The sequence below is a fragment of the Antedon mediterranea genome, chromosome 1 (genome assembly GCF_964355755.1).
Source record: "Antedon mediterranea chromosome 1, ecAntMedi1.1, whole genome shotgun sequence".
In the NCBI taxonomy this organism is placed as follows: Eukaryota; Metazoa; Echinodermata; class Crinoidea; order Comatulida; family Antedonidae; genus Antedon; species Antedon mediterranea.
Genome location: NC_092670.1, coordinates 14,176,197 through 14,197,037, shown reverse-complemented (window position 1 = coordinate 14,197,037; position 20,841 = coordinate 14,176,197).

Sequence of the window (20,841 nt, the reverse complement as noted above, 5' to 3'; positions counted from 1 at the left end):
GAGCTTTACAACTTTTCTGGATAATAACACTTTTATGATTATTTTTTTTTTTTAATTCTGGAAAAATATGAATTCAGGGGTTGTTTTTGTTATGTAAAATTTGTAATTCGAACAGGATTACAAAAAACTTGATGCATTTTTAAACTATACGGATTTCACCAGTGCCATAATAGCAGACACAATGGAGATCTATACAATCCGAGAGAGAGTCGATGTATTGAAATAGGCCTACAACGAAATAACCAGGGAGGGAGAGGAGAGCTGAAAGGGCACTACTCCCCTTCCAAGATACTGATGCGTTCATATGCCACGTACTGCCCGATGTATTTTCTAGGGTTGGAACCTTCTGCAATAGCGAAAATACACATTAAATATTAACCACAGAGGGGATTGCATATGATGATCATGGACAATATACGCGTGTCACGCGCCCGGTCGCGATTTTTTTTTTCGTACATAAGTTGGGGACCCCTCATGAAACGTCACAAAATAAACATGAATAATTCATCAGTTAAATTTGTTGTTCCGTGTGCACCCAAGCGTATAGCAACAAGAAGTGATTACACAACTGCGATACGATACTTTCTACAGTAGGCCTAGGATTCTAAGTCAATTCGCGTGATTGCCTTCGCGCACTCTTCGTCACACAAAATGTGTCGAGTCGAGGCTAATCGACAGCTAGGCAAGACATTAAACTAAGTAGTAATTCATTGGACATAGCCCAAAGAAAGCTTAGACCCACAAGAATAAAGAATGTGTATAATTAGGTGATCATTTAGAATAAAATGATCACCTATTGTTATTGTATGAAATCTTTATTATTTTTTTTCTTTCTGTACACTTTTTGTGTAACAAATATCTCAAAAAGTTGAATAACAATGATCACAAAAATTTCACAATGTCTTTCAAATACTTTAACTTAGCCATAATAAGCTTTTCAGCGTGATCACTGACCCGTGACGTTACGTATACGCCATTTTGTGAAATCACATTATCAATCATATATCCATAATTCATTATCACATATTTATAAAATTCACTACACGTAAACTTCAGGTCAAGGGTAAAAATATTAGCAAATAAAAACGCGCGCGCACGTAGGGTCATGCGCGTGAAATCGCGCATTAAAAATTTAAAAAGCTCAAAATTACGTTTTAATCAATTTAGAGCATGAATTAGGCCATTTGCGTGTTTCAAAAAATTACTGCGCAAAAAAATTATTTTGCGCGCGCGATACTTACAAAGTGTAAAAATTGCAATTTTTTTTATACAAATCGCATTCTACTCACCATCCTTAGTACATTCACCAAATTTGAGTCAGTTCCGACTTAAAATAACAGTATACGAGCAGGTTAAAAATGTCAAAATGCGCAAATTAATTGCATCAAAGTGATGAAAATGGTGAAAAATAAGGCCTTTTTAAAATGAATATAACTCTTCAGAATGGCAGGTGACCCCCAATTTTTTTAAGTTATTCGGGAAGCCATTGGGTTGTAGATACATATTCATGTACACATTAGACGTACAAAATGGTATGACGTCATCAAATGGCCACTTCAATTTAAAAATTAGTAATTTTTATCTTTTTGTATGGGTTATCACATTTAAAAGAGCGCATCTCCGTTATTTTAGCTCGATTTTCGCAGAAGTTTTAGTATGTGCTTGCTCAATTAATTATCTTTCTCAGGAGTTGTCAACATTTTTATTTTGAAGACATCATCACGCGTAAAAACTTGAATAACGTAGGTCGTGTAATTTCAGCTACACCGTAAATTTGAATATATTATAGCTCTTCAGAATTAAAGGTGACCTTGAAGATTATAACTTATTATGAAAGCTGATGAAATGTAGATATGAATTAATATAAAAATTAAGCTTATCGGATGTTGTGATGTTATCATATGGCCAGTTGAAGTTAAAACGTAGTTTTTAAATTTCTTTAGTCGAAGTTATACACATTTCAAAGAGCGCGCATTGCGCTTCTACGTGTCAAATTCTCTTCCCATCTTTATATTTATTTGCTTAATTCATTATCTTTCGAAATTGTGATCTTCGAGTTTATTTTGATAATTCCATCTTACCAAAAAATTAGAACATGATGTGGGTCCCGTAATTTCACCTATGCTACACTGTATATAGATATACAGTATATACTGTACATATTGTATGACACATAATAGGTACAACTCACCACTATGAGTGTATATGCATCATGACATAGGATGGCGTATCAACTTTTAACGATCGTATGTTAACGTACGTGCATGTTGAAAAAACGTTAATTTCATTAAAATGATAAAAATGATCACCTATAATTCGTCAAAGTGACGAATTAAATTCTAGTTTGTGTACTGTATTTTTTTAATTCTGCTATTTTATTATCAAACAATATGCATGAACTCAAAGGAACTTTAAAAATGCGCGTATATGAACACATGAGATGGGAAGATTAGACCCACGAGAATAAAAAATGTATTTTTGTGTAAATGTTTAATGTTTAATTTTGCTGACTTATTACTCGGATTGTATCATACCTAACACACACACGTCACACACATACACACCGTACCCACACAGCTACTACTAGAATAGACATGGGTTTAGAGACTAATATATTAGGCCTATAGTATTAATAGAAACTATAATTTTAACACGTAATTCTTTAGTAATAAATTATATTAAAAACACCATAAACAAAGGCTGATTATTTCGATCCACACAAAACGCCGCTATTCTTCTATGGAATCGCACGCCGCAACAACAGCGGAGATAGGCCTAGAATCGTACCGCACTTGTGTAATTGTTATGCGCGATTTGAACGATTTGCGCAATTTGAAATTTAAACTAGATTTGAACTCGTCACTACGGACGAGTTAGGTTATCCGCAGCGCAAAGGCCACGTGCACGTCATACGTTAGAATATCGCGCGCAGAAAAACGATTATGCCATTGAAACATTTTCAGTGTGCTCTCTATTTTTCGTCACGTCTGAGTATATACGGTATACACTATATACTGTATACGTACTACATACAGTGCAGAATAGCTGAAAATAAGTGACCAAAGTTATTGACGCTTTTGAACATGATGACGTCATCACAATTTTAAAAATGGTGAATCGTGCGAAAGATAATTGATAGACCTAGACAACATAAAAAAATTGGGGGGAAATGGAATACAAATAAGTGGAGATGCGCTATATTAAATGTGACGAGCTACGAGGAAAGAGAAAAAAATTCTATATTTTATATTCGAGTAGCCATACGATGACGTCACAATGTCCTGTTAGCCATATTGATACATGATTCAATATCTACAACTCATCTACTACCAGAATATGTAATTACAAAAAAGTTCACCACGTAGTTTAGAATCTATGACTGTTTAAAAAAAGACATAATTTTGACAAATTTTTAGACTTTTTCATCAAAATTGCGCGAAAATTGTTTAATTCTACGTGCTCGTATGACGAGATTTTAAGGCAAAATTGATTGAAAGTTGATAAATTTTTTATAAAAGACAGAAAAAACAAAAATCAAGCAAAAAAAAGATGTTTTTGCGCTACGTGCGCACGTGCGCGTAAGAAAAGTGCACAAGCGTGGGAATTTTTGAAATGCTCAAAATGACATGAAACGCGTAGAAAGTTGATTAGAAATTGATTTTTCGCATTTTGAAATTTTAAACGCGCGTGCGCGCGTAACTTTTTGCGCAACCTGCCATATTTAATATACAGAAAGTTTGCGCTTTATATGACTTAAATTTTCACCAAGTTTCAATACAAAATGACTTTTGGTTTTTAATCTATGATCAATAATTGAAATTCATAAAATCGCGCGTAACTTACGCTGCGCGACTCGAAATTTGAAAAAAAAAGTTTCTTGCACATCTACAGATATAGGGCAATCTTTTGACAAAGTTATACAATCTTCTGTTGGCTAGAATTAGAGATACGCTGCCCACAAAAAATGGGAGAGAAGTGTGGAAAGAAAGAAATAAATACTAGATTTGAACTCGTCACTACGGACGAGTTAGGTTATCCGCAGCGAAAAGGCCACTTGCACGTCATACGTTAAAATATTGCGCGCAGAAAAACGATTTAAGTCATTGAAACAATTTCAATGTGCTCTTTATTTTTCGTCACGTCTGAGTATATACGGTATACACTATATACTGTATACGTACTACATACAGTGCAGAATAGGTGAAAATAAGTGACCAAAGTTATTGACGCTTTTGAACATGATGACGTCATTATAATTTTGAAAATGGTGAATCGTGCGAAAGGTAATTGATAGACCTAGACAACATAAAAAAATGGGGGGAAATGAAATACAAATAAGTGGAGATGCGCTATATTAAATGTGACGAGCTACGAGGAAAGAGACAAAAATCCTATATTTTATATTCGAGTGGCCATACGATGACGTCAGAATGTCCGGTTAGCCATATTGATGCATTATTTGATATCTGCAACTCATCTACTACCAGAATATGTAATTATAAAAAAGTTCACCACGTAGTTTAGAATTTATTAAAAAAAGACATAATTTTGACAAATTTTTGAACTTTTTCATCAAAAATGCGCGTAAATTGTTTAATTCTACGTGCTCGTATGACGTGATTTTAAGTCGAAATTGTTTGAAAGCTGGTAAATTTTCTAAAAAAGACAGTAAGAACAAAAATCAATCAAAAAAATGATGTTTTTGCGCTACGTGCGCACGTGCGCGTAAAAAAATTGCGCACGCGTTGAAATTTTTGAAATGCTCAAAATGACATGAAACGCGTAGAAAGTTGATTAGATATTGATTTTTCGCATTTTGAAATTTTAAATACGCGTGCGCGCGTAACTTTTTATGAAACATGCCATTTTTAATCCATAGAAAGTTTGCGCATTATATGACTTAAATGTTCACCAAGTTTCAATACAAAACGACTTTTAGTTTTTATTCTATGATCAATCATTGAAATTCACAAAATCGCGCGTAACTTACGCTGCGCAACTCTAAAGTCAAAAAACGAAACGTCCTGCACATCTACCGCTACTGGTCAATATTATGACAAAGTTACACAATCTTATGTTGGCCAGAATTTTTTCGTCACGTCTGAGTATATACGGTATACACTATATACTGTATACGTACTACATACAGTGCAGAATAGGTGAAAATAAGTGACCAAAGTTATTGACGCTTTTGAACATGATGACGTCATTATAATTTTGAAAATGGTGAATCGTGCGAAAGGTAATTGATAGACCTAGACAACATAAAAAAATGGGGGGAAATGAAATACAAATAAGTGGAGATGCGCTATATTAAATGTGACGAGCTACGAGGAAAGAGACAAAAATCCTATATTTTATATTCGAGTGGCCATACGATGACGTCAGAATGTCCGGTTAGCCATATTGATGCATTATTTGATATCTGCAACTCATCTACTACCAGAATATGTAATTATAAAAAAGTTCACCACGTAGTTTAGAATTTATGACTGTTTAAAAAAAGACATAATTTTGACAAATTTTTGAACTTTTTCATCAAAAATGCGCGTAAATTGTTTAATTCTACGTGCTCGTATGACGTGATTTTAAGTCGAAATTGTTTGAAAGCTGGTAAATTTTCTAAAAAAGACAGTAAAAACAAAAATCAATCAAAAAAATGATGTTTTTGCGCTACGTGCGCACGTGCGCGTAAAAAAATTGCGCACGCGTTGAAATTTTTGAAATGCTCAAAATGACATGAAACGCGTAGAAAGTTGATTAGATATTGATTTTTCGCATTTTGAAATTTTAAATACGCGTGCGCGCGTAACTTTTTATGAAACATGCCATTTTTAATCCATAGAAAGTTTGCGCATTATATGACTTAAATGTTCACCAAGTTTCAATACAAAACGACTTTTAGTTTTTATTCTATGATCAATCATTGAAATTCACAAAATCGCGCGTAACTTACGCTGCGCAACTCTAAAGTCAAAAAACGAAACGTCCTGCACATCTACCGCTACTGGTCAATATTATGACAAAGTTACACAATCTTATGTTGGCCAGAATTAGAGATACGCTGCCCACAAAAAATGGGAGAGAAAAGTGGAAGGAAAGAAATAAATACTAGATTTGAACTCGTCACTACGGACGAGTTAGGTTATCCGCAGCGCAAAAGCCACGTGCACGTCATACGCTAGAATATTGCGCGCAGAAAAACGATTATGCCATTGAAAAAAATGTTAGTGCGCTCTCTATTTTGTGTCACGTCTGAGTATATACGGTATACACTATATACAGTATACGTACTACATACAGAGCTGAATAGGTGAAAATAAGGGACACAAGTAATTGACTCTTTTGGACATGATGACGTCATCACAATTTAAAAAATGGTAGATTATGCGAAAGATAATTGATTGGCCTAGATAATATAACAAAATGGGGGGAAATGGAATACGGATAAGTGGAGATGCGCTCTATTAAATGTGATGAGCTATGCAAAAGAGACAAAAATCCTATATTTTATATTCCAGTGGCCATACGATGACGTCACAATGTCCGGTTAGCCATATTGATGCATGATTTGATATCTACAACTCATCTACTTCGAGAATCTGAAATTTTAAAAATGTTCACCACGGAGTTTAGAATCTATGACTTTTTAAATAAAGGCATAATTTTGACGAATTTTTGAACTTTTTCATCAAAAACGCGCGCAAATTGTTCAATTCTACGTGCTCGTATGACGTGATTTGAAGTCGAAATTGATTGAAAATTGGTAAATTTATTATAAAAGACAGAAAAAACAAAAATCAAGCAAAAAAAAGATGTTTTTGCGCGGCGTGCGCACGCGCGCGTAAGAAAATTGCGCACGCATGGGAATTTTTGAAATGCTCAAAATTACATGAAACGCGTAGAAAGTTGATTAGATGTTGATTTTTCGCATTTTGAAATTTTAAATAAGCGTGCGCGCGTAAATTTTTATGAAACATGCCATTTTTAATCCATAGAAAGTTTGCGCATTATATGACTTAAATGTTCACCAAGTTTCAATACAAAACGACTTTTAGTTTTTATTCTATGATCAATCATTGAAATTCACAAAATCGCGCGTAACTTACGCTGCGCGACTCGAAATTTAAAAAAAAAAGTTTCTTGCACATCTACAGCTACAGGGCAATTTTTTGACAAAGTTATACAATCATATGTTGGCCAGAATTAGAGATATGCTGCGCACAAAAAATGGGGGAGAAGGGTGGAAGGAAACAAATAAATACTAGATTTGAACTCGTCACTACGGACGAGTTAGGTTATCCGCAGCGCAAAAGCCACGTGCACGTCATACGTTAGAATATTGCGCGCAAAAAAACGATAAAAATGTTAGTGCGCTCTCGATTTTGCGTCACGTCTAAGTATATACGGTATAACACTATATACTGTATACGTACTACATACAGTGCAGAATAGGTGAAAATAAGTGACCAAAGTTATTGACGCATTTGAACATGATGACGTCATCACAATTTTAAAAATGGTGAATCATGGGAAAGATAATTGATTGACCTAGACAATAATAAAAAAAATGATGGAATTGGAACACGGATAAAGGAGATGCGCTCTATTAAATGTGACGAGCTATGACGAAAGAGAAAAAAATCCTATATTTCATATTCGAGTGACCAAACGATGACGTCACAATGTCCGGTTAGCCATATCGATACATGATTCTACATCTACAACTCATCAACTTTCAGAATGTCTAATTTAAAAAAAGTTCACCTCGTAGTTTACAATCTATGACTGTTTTAAAAAAGACATAATTTTGACGAATTTTTGAACTTTTTCTTCAAAAACGCGCGCAAATTGTTCAATTCTACGTGCTCGTATGACGTGATTTTAAGTCGAAATTGATTGAAAATTGGTAAATTTACTAGAAAAGGCTGTAAAAACAAAAATCAAGCAAAAAAAAGATGTTTTTGCGCTACGTGCGCACGCGCGCGTAAAAAAAATGCGCACGCGTGGGAATTTTTGAAATTCTCAAAATGACCGGAAACGCGTAGAAAGTTGATTAGAAATTGATTTTTCTCATTTTGAAATTTTAAACGCGCGTGCGCGCGCAACTTTTTGTAAAACATGCTATTTTTAATCCATAGAAAGTTTGCGCATGATATGACTTAAATTTTCACCAAGTTTCAATACAAAATGACTTTTAGTTTTTATTCTATGATCAATCATTGAAATTCACAAAATCGCGCGTAACTTACGCTGCGCGACTCGAAATTTGAAAAAAAAAGTTTCTTGCACATCTACAGCTACATATCAATCTTATGAACAAGTTATACAATCATATGTTGCCCAAAATTAGAGATATGCGACCAACAAAATTCGTGGAAAGAAAGAAGAAAATAGAAACTAGATTTGAACTCGTCACTACGGACGAGTTAGGTTATCCGCAGTCCTAAAGCCACGTGCACGTCATACGTTGGAATATTGCGCGCAGAAAAACGATTATGCCATTGAAAAAATGTGAGTGCGCTCTCTATTTTGTGTCACGTCAAAGTGTATACGGTATACACTATATACCGTATACGTACTACATACAGTTCAGAATAGGTGAAAATAAGTGACCAAAGTTATTGAGGCTTTTGCACATGATGACGTCATAACAATTTTTAAAATGGTGAATCATGCGAAAGATAATTGATTGACATAGGCAATATAAAGAAATGGAGGGCAATGGAATACGGATAAGTGGAGATGCGCTCTATTAAATGTGATGAGCTATACGAAAGAGAAAAAAATCCTATATTTTATATTCGAGTGGCCATACGATGACGTCACAATGTCCTGATAGCCATATTGATACATGATTCGATATCTACAACTCATCTACTACCAGAATATGTAAATATAAAAAAGTTTACGACGTAGTTTAGAATCTATGACTGTTTAAAAAAAGGCATAATTTTCACAAATTTTTGAACTTTTTCATCAAAATTGCGCGCAAATTGTTTAATTCTACGTGCTCGTATGACGTGATTTTAAGTCGAAATTGATTTAAAATTGATAAACTTACTAGAAAAGGCTGAAAAAACAAAAATCAAGCAAAAAAAAGATGTTTCTGGGCTACGTGCGCACGCGCGCGTAAAAAAATTGCGCACGCAAGGGAATTTTTGAAATGCTCAAAATGACATGAAACGCGTAGAAAGTTGATTAGAAATTGATTTTTCGCATTTTGAAATTTTAAACGCGCGTGCACGCGTAACTTTTTGTCAAACTTGCCATTTTTAATCCATAGAAAGTTTGCGCTTGATATGACTTAAATTTTCACCAAGTTTCATTACAAAATGACTTTTGATTTCTAAGCTATGATCAATCATTGAAATTCATAAAATCGCGCGTAACTTACGCTGCGCGACTCTAAAGTTAAAAAACGAAACGTCCTGCACATCTACAGCTAGAGGTCAATCTTATGACAAAGTTACACAATCTTATATTGGCCAGAATTAGAGATACGCTGCGAACAAAATTCCGGGAAAGAAAGAAGAATAAGATAGAAAAAAAAAAAGAAAAAAAAAGATCCTGACAATAACAAGGGGTTATCCGCCAAGTGCGGATAACCAACTAGATTTGAACTCGTCACTACGGACGAGTTAGGTTATCCGCAGAGCAAACGCCACGTGCACGTCATACGTTAGAAGTTAGAATATTGCGCAGAGAAAACCATTACGCCATTGAAAAAATGTTAGTGCGCTCTCTATTTTACGTCACGTCTAAGTATACACAGTATACACTATATATTGTATACGTACTACATACAGTGAAGAATATGTGAAAATAAGTGGCCCAAGTTATTGACGCTTTTGGACATGATGACGTCATCACAATTTTAAAAACGGTATATCATGCGAAAGATAATTGATTGGCATAGACAATATAAAAAAATGGAGGGAAATGGAATTAGGATAAGTGGAGATGCGCTCTATTAAATGTGATGAGCTATGACGAAAGATACAAAAATCCTATATTTTATATTTGAGTGGCCATACGATGACGTCACTATGTCCTGTTAGCCATATCGATGCATGATTCGATATCTACAACTCATCAACTTCCAGAATGTTTAATTTAAAAAAAGTTCACCTCGTAGTTTACAATCTATGACTGTTTTAAAAAAGGCATAATTTTCATGAATTTTTGAACATTTTCATCAAAAACGCGCGCAAATTGTTTAATTCTACGTGCTCGTATGACGTGATTTTAAGTCGAAATTGTTTGAAAGTTGGTAAATTTACTAAAAAAAGACAGGAAAAACAAAAATCAAGCAAAAAAAAGATGTTTTTGCGCTACGTGCGCACGCGCGCGTAAAAAAATTGCGCACGCGTAGGAATTTTTGAAATGCTCAAAATGACCTGAAACGCGTAGAAAGTTGATTAGAAATTGAATTTTCGCAATTTGAAATTTTAAACGCGCGTGCGCGCGTAACTTTTTTTGCAACCTGCCATTTTTAATCTACAGAAAGTTTGCGCTTTATATGACTTAAATTTTCACCAAGTTTCAATACCAAATGACTTTTGGTTTTTAATCTGTGATCAATAATTGAAATTCATAAAATCGCGCGTAACTTACGCTGCGCAACTCGAAATTTGAAAAAAAAAGTTTCTTGCACATCTACAGATATAGGGTAATCTTTTGACAAAGTTATACAATCTTCTGTTGGCTAGAATTAGAGATACGCTGCCCACAAAAAATGGGAGAGAAGTGTGGAAAGAAAGAAATAAATACTAGATTTGAACTCGTCACTACGGACGAGTTAGGTTATCCGCAGTCCTAAAGTCACGTGCACGTCATACGTTGGAATATTGCGCGCAGAAAAACGATTATGCCATTGAAAAAATGTGAGTGCGCTCTCTATTTTGTGTCACGTCAAAGTGTATACGGTATACACTATATACCGTATACGTACTACATACAGTTCAGAATAGGTGAAAATAAGTGACCAAAGTTATTGAGGCTTTTGCACATGATGACGTCATAACAATTTTTAAAATGGTGAATCATGCGAAAGATAATTGATTGACATAGGCAATATAAAGAAATGGAGGGCAATGGAATACGGATAAGTGGAGATGCGCTCTATTAAATGTGATGAGCTATACGAAAGAGAAAAAAATCCTATATTTTATATTCGAGTGGCCATACGATGACGTCACAATGTCCTGATAGCCATATTGATACATGATTCGATATCTACAACTCATCTACTACCAGAATATGTAATTATAAAAAAGTTTACCACTTAGTTTTTAGAATCTATGACTGTTTAAAAAAAGGCATAATTTTCACAAATTTTTGAACTTTTTCATCAAAATTGCGCGCAAATTGTTTAATTCTACATGCTCGTATGACGTGATTTTAAGTCGAAATTGATTGAAAATTGGTAAATTTACTATAAAAGGCTGAAAAAACAAAAATCAAGCAAAAAAAATATGTTTTTGCGCTACGTGCGCACGCGCGCGTAAAAAAATTGCGCACGCGTGGGAATTTTTCAAATGCTCAAAATGACATGAAACGCGTAGAAAGTTGATTAGAAATTGATTTTTCGCATTTTGAAATTTTAAACGCGCGTGCACGCGTAACTTTTTGTAAAACATGCCATTTTTAATCCATAGAAAGTTTGCGCTTGATATGACTTAAATTTTCACCAAGTTTCATTACAAAATGACTTTTGATTTCTAATCTATGATCAATCATTGAAATTCATAAAATCGCGCGTAACTTACGCTGCGCGACTCTAAAGTTAAAAAACGAAACGTCCTGCACATCTACAGCTAGAGGTCAATCTTATGACAAAGTTACACAATCTTATATTGGCCAGAATTAGAGATACGCTGCGAACAAAATTCCGGGAAAGAAAGAAGAATAAGATAGAAAAAAAAAAAAAAGAAAAAAAAAGATCGTGACAATAACAAGAGGTTATCCGCCAAGTGCGGATAACCAAAAAAAAAAAAGAGCAAACGCCACGTGCACGTCATACGTTAGAAGTTAGAATATTGCGCAGAGAAAACCATTACGCCATTGAAAAAATGTTAGTGCGCTCTCTATTTTACGTCACGTCTAAGTATACACAGTATACACTATATATTGTATACGTACTACATACAGTGAAGAATATGTGAAAATAAGTGGCCCAAGTTATTGACGCTTTTGGACATGATGACGTCATCACAATTTTAAAAACGGTATATCATGCGAAAGATAATTGATTGGCATAGACAATATAAAAAAATGGAGGGAAATGGAATTAGGATAAGTGGAGATGCGCTCTATTAAATGTGATGAGCTATGACGAAAGATACAAAAATCCTATATTTTATATTTGAGTGGCCATACGATGACGTCACTATGTCCTGTTAGCCATATCGATGCATGATTCGATATCTACAACTCATCAACTTCCAGAATGTTTAATTTAAAAAAAGTTCACCTCGTAGTTTACAATCTATGACTGTTTTAAAAAAGGCATAATTTTCATGAATTTTTGAACATTTTCATCAAAAACGCGCGCAAATTGTTTAATTCTACGTGCTCGTATGACGTGATTTTAAGTCGAAATTGTTTGAAAGTTGGTAAATTTACTAAAAAAAGACAGGAAAAACAAAAATCAAGCAAAAAAAAGATGTTTTTGCGCTACGTGCGCACGCGCGCGTAAAAAAATTGCGCACGCGTAGGAATTTTTGAAATGCTCAAAATGACCTGAAACGCGTAGAAAGTTGATTAGAAATTGAATTTTCGCAATTTGAAATTTTAAACGCGCGTGCGCGCGTAACTTTTTTTGCAACCTGCCATTTTTAATCTACAGAAAGTTTGCGCTTTATATGACTTAAATTTTCACCAAGTTTCAATACCAAATGACTTTTGGTTTTTAATCTATGATCAATAATTGAAATTCATAAAATCGCGCGTAACTTACGCTGCGCAACTCGAAATTTGAAAAAAAAAGTTTCTTGCACATCTACAGATATAGGGTAATCTTTTGACAAAGTTATACAATCTTCTGTTGGCTAGAATTAGAGATACGCTGCCCACAAAAAATGGGAGAGAAGTGTGGAAAGAAAGAAATAAATACTAGATTTGAACTCGTCACTACGGACGAGTTAGGTTATCCGCAGAGCAAAAGCCACGTGCACGTCATACGTTAGAATATTGCGCAGAGAAAAACATTATGCCATTGAAAAAATGTTAGTGCGCTCTCTATTTTACGTCACGTCTAAGTATACACAGTATACACTATATATTGTATACGTACTACATACAGTGAAGAATATGTGAAAATAAGTGGCCCAAGTTATTGACGCTTTTGGACATGATGACGTCATCACAATTTAAAAAATGGTAAATCATGCGAAAGATAATTGATTGACCTAGACAAAATAAAAAAATTGAGGGAAATGGAATACGGATAAGTGGAGATGCGCTCTATTAAATGTGACGAGCTATGACGAAAGAGACAAAAATCCTATATTTCATATTCGAGTGGCCAAACGATGACGTCACAATGTCCGGTTAGCCATATCGATGCATGATTCGATATCTACAACTCATTATCTTCCAGAATGTGTAATTTTAAAAAAGTTCTCCTCGTAGTTTACAATCTATGACTGTTTTAAAAAAGGCATAATTTTGACGAATTTTGGAACTTTTTCTTAAAAAATGCGCGCAAATTGTTTAATTCTACGTGCTCGTATGACGTGATTTTAAGTCAAAATTGATTGAAAATTGGTAAATTTACTAGAAAAGGCTGAAAAAACAAAAATCAAGCAAAAAAAAGATGTTTTTGCGTTACGTGCGCACGCGCGCGTAAAAAAAATGCGCACGCGTGGGAATTTTTGAAATGCTCAAAATGACCTGAAACGCGTAGAAAGTTGATTAGAAATGGATTTTTCGCAATTTGAAATTTTAAACGCGCGTGCGCGCGTTACTTTATGTCAAACATGCCATTTTTAATCCATAGAAAGTTTGCCCTTGATATGACTTAAATGTTCACCAAGTGTCATTACAAAATGACTTTTGCTTTTTAGTATATGTTAAATACGCGAAATTCATAAAATCGCGCGTAGCTTACGCTGCGCGACTCTAAAGTAAAAAAACGAGCTGTCCTGCACTTCTACAGATAGAGGTAAATCTTCTGACAAAGTTATACGATGTAATGTTGATCAGAATTTGAGATACACGTGACACAAAATTTTGGGAAAGAAAGAAGAATAACATAGAAAAAAAAAAAAAAAGATCCTGACAATAACAAGAGGTTATCCGCCAAGTGCGGATAACCAACTAGATTTGAACTCGTCACTACGGACGAGTTAGGTTATCCGCAGCCCAAAAGCCACGTGCACGTCATACGTTAGAATATTGCACACAGAAAAAGATTATTATGACTACTATACTATACTATAGATCCCTGGACCTATTTGTTTATCACAAATAGCCAATCAGTACTTAGTCTTATTTGGCCTGCTACATTATAGCAGTAGGTAGGAAATAAATGATTTGGGCTATACCAAATGCCGTTACAGTATATACAGTATATTCTTTATACGTACTATATACAGTTCAGAATAGGTGAAAATAAGTGACCAAAGTTATTGACGCTTTTGAACATGATGACGTCATCACAAATTTAAAAATGGTGAATCATGCGAAAGATAATTAATTGACCTAGACATTATATAAAAATAGGAGGAAATAGAATACGGATAAATAGAGATGAGCTCTATTAAATGTGGCGAGCTAAGACGAAAGAGACAACAATCCTATATTTTATATTCGAGTGGCCATACGATGACGTCACAATGTCCGATTAGCCAAATCGATGCATGATTCTATATCTACAGCTCATCTACATTCAGAATATGTAATTTTAAAAAAGTTCACCACGTAGTTTAGAATCTATGACTGTTTAAAAAAAGGCATAATTTTGACAAAATTTTGAACTTTTTCATCAAAAATGCGCGCAAATTGTGCAATTCTACGTGCTCGTATGACGTGATTTTAAGTCGAAATTGTTTGAAAGTTGGTAAATTTACTAAAAAAGACAGGAAAAACAAAAATCAAGCAAAAAAATGATGTTTTTGCGCTACATGCGCACGCGCGCGTAAAAAAATTGCGCACGCGTGGGAATTTTTGAAATGCTCAAAATGACATGAAACGCGTAGAAAGTTGATTAGAAATTGATTTTTCGCATTTTGAAATTTTAAACGCGCGTGCGCGCGTAACTTTCTCTAAAACATGCCATTTTCTCTCCATAGAAAGTTAGCGCATAATATGACTTAAATTTTCACCAAGTTTCAATACAAAATGATATATAGTTTTTATTCTATGATCAATCATTGAAATTCATAAAATCGCGCGTAACTTACGCTGCGCAACTCAAAATTCATAAAAAAAAGTTTCTTGCACATCTACAGCTACAGGGCAATCTTTTGACAAATTTATACAATCATATGTTGGCCAGAATTAGAGATACGCTGCCAACAAAAAATGGGAGAGAAGTGTATAAAGAAAGAAATAAATACTAGATTTGAACTCGTCACTACGGACGAGTTAGGTTATCCGCAGCGCAAAAGCCACGTGCACGTCATACGTTAGAATATTGCGCGCCAAAAAACGATTATGCCATTGAAAAAATGTTAGTGCGCTCTCTATTTTGCGTCACGTAAAAGTATATAATGGTATACACTATACTGTATACGTACTACATACAGTTCAGAATAGGTGAAAATAAGTGACCAAAGTTAATGACGCTTTTGACCATGATGACGTCATCACAATTTTAAAAATCGTAAATCATGTGAAAGATAATTGATTGACCTGGACAAAATAAAGAAATGGTGGGAATGGAATACGGATAAGTAGAGATGCGCTCTATTAAATTTGACGAGCTATGATGAAAGAGAAAAAAATCCTATATTTTGTATTCGGGTGGCCATACGATGACGTTACAATGTCCGGTTAGCCATATCAATGCATGATTCAAGAAATACAACCCATCTACTTCCAGAATATGTAATTTCAAAAAAGTACACCACGTAGTTTAGAATTTATGACTGTTCAAAAAAAGGTAAAATTTTGACAAATTTTTGAAGTTTTTCATCAAAAACGCGTGCAAATTATCCAATTCTACGTGCTCGTGTGACGTGATTTTAAGTAAAAATTGATTGAAAATTGATAAAATTACTAGAGAAGGCTGAAAAAACAAAAATCAAGCAAAAAAATGATGTTTTTGCGCTATGTGCGCACGCGCGCGTAAAAATATTGCGCACCCTTGGGAATTTTTGAAATGCTCAAAATGACATGAAACGCGTAGAAAATTGATTAGAAATGAATTTTGCGCATTTTGAAATTTTGAATGCGCGTGCGCGCGTCACTTTATGTGAAACATGCCATTTTTAATCCATAGAAAGTTTGCGCATAATATAACTTAAATTTTCACCAAGTTTCAATAGAAAATGACTTTTGGTTTTTAATCTATGATCAATCATTGAAATTCATAAAATCGCGCGTAACTTACGCTGTGCGACTCGAAATTGAAAAAAAAAAGTTTCTTGCACATCTACAGCTACAGAGCAATCTTTTGTCAAAGTTATACAATCCTATGTTGGCCAGAATTAGAGATACGCTGCGAACAAAAATCGTGGAAAGAAAGAAGAACATAGAAAAAAAAAAAGAAAAAAAAAAAGATCCTGACAATAACAAGGGGTTATCCGCCAAGTGCGGATAACCAACTAGATTTGAACTCGTCACTACGGACGAGTTAGGTTATCCGCAGCGCAAAAGCCACGTGCACGTCATACGTTACAATATTTCGCGCAGAAAAACGATTATGCCATTGAAAAAAATGTTAGTGCGCCCTCTATTTTGCGTCACGTCTGAGTATATACGGTATACACTTATATACTGTATACGTACTACATACAGTGCAGAATAGGTGAAAAGAAGTGACCAAAGTTATTGACGCTTTTGAACATGATGACGTCATAACAATTTTAAAAATGGTAAATCGTGCGAAAGATAATTGATTGACCTAGACAAAATAAACAAATGGGGGAAAATGGAATACGGATAAGTGGAGATGCGCTCTATTAAATGTGATGAGCTATGACGAAAGAGACAAAAATCCTATATTTGACATTCGTGTGGCCATACGATGACGTCACAATGTCCGGTTACCCAAATCGATGCATGATTCTATATCTACAACTCATCTACATTCAGAATATGTAATTTTAAAAAAGTTCACCACGTAGTTTAGAATTTATGACTGTTTAAAAAAAGGCATAATTTTGACAAATGTTTGAACTTTTTCATCAAAAATGCGCGTAAATTGTTTAATTCTACGTGCTCGTATGACGTGATTTTAAGTCGAAATTGTTTGAAAGTTGGTAAATTTACTAAAAAAGACAGGAAAAACAAAAATCAAGCAAAAAAATGATGTTTTTTTGCTACGTGCGCACGCGCGCGTAAAAAAATTGCGCACGCGTGGGAATTTTTGAAATGCTCAAAATGACATGAAACGCGAAGAAAGTTGATTAGAAATTGATTTTTCGCATTTTGAAATTTTAAACTCGCGTGCGCGCGTAACTTTTTGTGAAACATGCCATTTTTAATCCATAGAAAGTTTGCGCATTATGTGACTTAAATGTTCACCAAGTTTCAATACAAAACAACTTTTAGTTTTTATTCTATGATCAATCATTGAAATTCACAAAATCGCGTGTAACTTACGCTGCGCAACTCGAAATTTGAAAAAAAAAGTTTCTTGCACATCTACAGCTACAAGTCAATCTTATGACAAAGTTATACAATCTTATGTTGGCCAGAATTTGAGATATGCGACCAACAAAATTCGTGGAAAGAAAGAAGAAAATAGAAAAAAAAAGAGAAAAATAAAAAAAAGATCCTGACAATAACAAGAGGTTATCCGCCAAGTGCGGATAACCAACTAGATTTGAACTCGTCACTACGGACGAGTTAGGTTATCCGCAGCGCAAAAGCCACGTGCACGTCATACGTTAGAATATTGAGCGCAAAAAAAAAAACGATTATGGCATTGAAAAATGTTAGTGCGCTCTCTATTTTGCGTCGCGTCTAAGTATATACGGTATAACACTATATACTGTATACGTACTACATACAGTGCAGAATAGGTGAAAATAAGTAACCAAAGTTATTGACGCATTTGAACATGATGACGTCATCACAATTTTTAAAATGGTGGATCATGTGAAAGATAATTGATTGATCTAGACAATATAAAAAAATTGAGTGAAATGGAATAAGGATAAGTAGAGATGCGCTCTATTTAAATTGACGAGCTATGACGAAAGAGAAAAAAATCCTATATTTTATATTCGGGTGGCCATACGATGACGTCACAATGTCCGGTTAGCCATATCAATGCATGATTCGAGAAAAACAACTCATCTACTTCCAGAATATGTAATTTTAAAAAAGTTCACCACGTAGTTTAGAATGTATGACTGTTTAAAAAAAGGTCTAATTTTGACGATTTTTTGAAGTTTTTCATCAAAAATGCGCGCAAATTGTTCAATTCTACGTGCTCGTATGACGTGATATTAAGTCGAAATTGTATAAAAATTGGTAAAATTACTAGAAAAGGCTGAAAAAACAAAAATCAAGCAAAAAAAGGATGTTTTTGCTATAAGTGCGCACGTGCGCGTAAAAAAATTGCGCACGCGTGGGAATTTTTGAAATGCTCAAAATGACATGAAACGCGTAGAAAGTTGATTAGAAATTGATTTTTCGCATTTTGAAATTTTAAACGCGCGTGCACGCGTAACTTTTTGTCAAACATGCCATTTTTAATCCATAGAAAGTTTGCGCTTGATATGACTTAAATTTTCACCAAGTTTCATTACAAAATGACTTTTGATTTCTAAGCTATGATCAATCATTGAAATTCATAAAATCGCGCGTAACTTACGCTGCGCGACTCTAAAGTTAAAAAACGAAACGTCCTGCACATCTACATCTAGAGGTCAATCTTATGACAAAGTTACACAATCTTATATTGGCCAGAATTAGAGATACGCTGCGAACAAAATTCCGGGAAAGAAAGAAGAATAAGATAGAAAAAAAAAAAGAAAAAAAAAGATCCTGACAATAACAAGGGGTTATCCGCCAAGTGCGGATAACCAACTAGATTTGAACTCGTCACTACGGACGAGTTAGGTTATCCGCATCGCAAAACCCATGCGCATGACACCTAAGTTAGAATATTGCGCGCAGAAAAACGATTATGCCATTGAAAAAATGTTAGTGAGCCCTCTATTTTGTGTCGCGTCTAAGTGTGTACGGTATACACTATATACTGTATACGTACTACATACAGTGCAGAATAGGTGAAAATAAGTGACCAAAGTTATTGACGCATTTGAACATGATGACGTCATCACAACTTTAAAAATGGTGAATCATGCGAAAGATAATTGATTGATCTAGACAATATAAAAAAATTGAGTGAAATGGAATAAGGATAAGTAGAGATGCGCTCTAATAAATTGACGAGCTATGACGAAAGAGAAAAAAATCCTATATTTTTTATTCGGGTGGCCATACGATGACGTCACAATGTCCAGTTAGCCATATCAATGCATGATTCGAGAAAAACAACTCATCTACTTCCAGAATATGTAATTTTAAAAAAGTTCACCACGTAGTTTAGAATTTATGACTGTTTAAAAAAAGGTCTAATTTTGACGATTTTTTGAAGTTTTTCATCAAAAACACGCGCAAATTATCCAATTCTACGTGCTCGTGTGACGTGATTTTAAGTCGAAATTGATTGAAAGTTGGTAAAATTACTAAAGAAGGCTGAAAAAACAAAAATCTACCAAAAAAAAGATGTTTTTGCGCTACGTGCGCACGCGCGCGTAAAAATATTGCGCACGCGTGGGAATTTTTGAAATGCTCAAAATGACATGAAACGCGTAGAAAGTTGATTAGAAATCAATTTTGCGCATTTTGAAATTTTAAACGCGCGTGCGCGCGTTACTTTATTAGAAACATGCCATTTTTAATCCATAGAAAGTTTGCGCATGATATAACTTAAATTTTCACCAAGTTTCAATATAAAATGACTTTTGGTTTTTAATTTATGATCAATCATTGAAATTCATAAAATCGCGCGTAACTTACGCTGCGCGACTCGAAATTCATAAAAAAAAGTTTCTTGCACATCTACAGCAACAGGGCAATCTTATGACAAAGTTATAGAATCTGATGTTAGCTAGAATTAGAGATACGCTGCGAACAAAAATCGTGGAAAGAAAGAAGAATAAAGAAAAAAAAAAAAAAAAAAAAAAAAAAAGATCCTGACAATAACAAGGGGTTATCCGCCAAGTGCGGATAACCAACTAGATTTGAACTCGTCACTACGGACGAGTTAGGTTATCCGCAGTGCAAAAGCCGCGTGCACGTCATACGTTAGAATAGTGCGCGCAAAAAAATAAAACGATTATGGCATTGAAAAATGTTAGTGCGCTCTCTATGTTGCGTCGCGTCTAAGTATATACGGTATAACACTATATACTGTATACGTACTACATACAGTGCAGAATAGGTGAAAATAAGTGACCAAAGTTATTGACGCATTTGAACATGATGACGTCATCACAATTTTTAAAATGGTGGATCATGCGAAAGGTAATTGATTGATCTAGACAATATAAACAAATTGAGTGAAATGGAATAAGGATAAGTAGAGATGCGCTCTATTAAATTGACGAGCTATGACGAAAGAGAAAAAAATCCTATATTTTATATTCGGGTGGC